The sequence below is a fragment of the Oratosquilla oratoria genome, chromosome 36 (genome assembly GCF_046742065.1).
Source record: "Oratosquilla oratoria isolate Oo_2021 chromosome 36, ASM4674206v1, whole genome shotgun sequence".
Lineage (NCBI taxonomy): Eukaryota > Metazoa > Arthropoda > Malacostraca > Stomatopoda > Squillidae > Oratosquilla > Oratosquilla oratoria.
In genome coordinates this window covers 3981694-3983954 of record NC_134812.1, presented here as the reverse complement: position 1 = coordinate 3983954, position 2261 = coordinate 3981694, and positions in this window count along the sequence as shown.

The window sequence follows — 2261 nt, the reverse complement described above, 5'->3', positions numbered from 1 at the left end:
AAATGCTGGCCGTTGGGAACGAGAACGAAAATAAATGCTGGCTGGTTAGATAATTAAAATGAAAATGGGAAGGCCGGCGGGAACGAGTGTAGTAATAACCTGACCATCTTTCATTACTTTGGGTGGTCCTTGCCGGTTGGTCAGCCTTTATTCGCACCCTCTTTCACACCGGCGGGCCCATTTTCATTTCGATTAATTATATGTACCGGGCGGCTTTCATTATTATCTGTGGTTCTTGCCGGCTGGTAGCCCTTTATTATCGCCCTCATTCCTGCCGGCCGGACCATTTTCATTTCGATTATTTTGATCGGCCGGCTTCCATTATTTTCTGTGGTTTTTGACGACCGGCCCATTTCCATCTCAATTTGTTTAGCTGTCCGGCTTCCATTATTTTCTGTGATTTTTTTTCCGGCCGGCCGTCTGTTATTCCCGCCCTCGTACCCACCAGATGGCTCGTTTTTATTTCGATTATTTTTGTCGGCCAACTTCCACTAATTTCTGTGATTTTTGCTGGCTGGCTATCTTTATTTCAACCCTCGTTACCACCGGCAGACCCATTTTTAATTTTATTCATAGGGTTAACCGGCTTCAAGATTTGTGCTGGGTTCCTGACTTCGTAGTCTGAGGTTCTGACCGGTCGGCCGGCCTCTATCCCCTCCCTTGTTTCATTATTTTACCGGTAGGATTCCATTAATTCTGGTGAATCTTGACGAGCGGCCGGCCATTATTCTCTCCCTCGTTCCCGCCGGCCGCCCTATTCTAACTTCGATTGTTTTTGCCGGCCGGCTTCCATTATTTTCTGTGTTCTCGTGTCCATTATTTTTGTTGCCTCTTTCCGGCCGGCCATCATATCCCCCCCCCCTCGTTCCCACCGACCGGCCAATTTTTGTTTCTATTAGTTTTGCCAGCCGGCTACCTTTATTTCTGATGGTTCTTGTAGACCAGTCGGCTTTTATTCACTCCATCGTTACCGCCGGCCGGCCCATTTCCATTTCGATTATTTTGGTGAGTCAGATTACATTATTTTCTGTGGTTCTTGCCGGATACCCAACATTTATTACCACCCTCCTTCCCGCTCTCCTTCCAGGTGTTCGGCTCATTTTAATTTTTACTATTTTGGCCCTCTGGATTCCATTACTTTCTGTGTGTTTCACCGGGTCGCCGGACTTTATTCCCTCCCTCGTTCCCGCCGGCCGGCCCATTTTTATATCGATTGCTTTTGCTGTCAGGCCTCCATTATTTTCCGTGATTCTTGCGTGCCGGCTGGCCTTTATTCCCACCCTCGTTCCCGTCAGCCGGTCTATTTTCATTTCGACCATTTTGGCTTGCCGAATTCCATTCCTTTTTGTGATTCTTGCCAGCCGTCCTTTATTCCTTCCATCTTTCCCGATGGTAGGCCCATTTATATATCGACTATTATCACCAGTCGCCATCCATTATTTTTCTGTGGTTCATGCCTGCCGGCCAGACTTTATTCCCGCCCTCGTTCCCACCGGCTGTCCTATTTTCATATTGACTATTTTGGCCGACCGGATTCCATTAGTTTTTGTAGTTCTTGCTGGCCAGCAATCCTTTATTCCCTTCTCCGTTCCCACTGGCTGTCCCATTTTTATATTGACTATTTTCCTCGGTCGGCCTTTATTCCCGGCCTCGTTCCCACCGGCTGGCCCATTTTCAGTTCGATTGTTCTGTCTGGCCTTCTTCCTTTACTTTCGGTGGTCTTTGCCGGATGTCCAGCCTTTATTCGCACCCTCTTTCCCACCGGCGGGCCCATTTTCATTTCGATCATATTACCGTCCTCGTTCCCGCTGGCTTTCTCATTTTCATTTTAATTATATAAGTCGCACGACTTCCATTATTTTTGATGATCCTTACCGGCCGGCCGGCATTTATTTCCGTTCTCGTCCCCACTTGCCGCATTTATTCCCGTCCTCGTTCCCGCCGGCTGGTCCATTTTCATTATTCTGGCCGGCCGGCTTCTATTATTTTAGTAGTTTTTTCTGGCTAGCCGGCCTTCGTTTCCTCTCTTGTTCTCGCCGGTCGGCCCATTTTCATCTCGATTATTTTTGCCCGCCGGCTTCGATCATTTTCTGTAGTTCTTGCCTGCCAGTCGGCCTTTGTACCCGCCGGCCGGATCATTTCCAATTCGATTATATAGACCGGCTGGCTTCCATTATTTTCTGTAGTTCTTTCCGCCCTCGTTCTCGCCAACCGGCCCATTTTCATTTCGATTAATTTTACTGACCGGTTTCTATTATTAC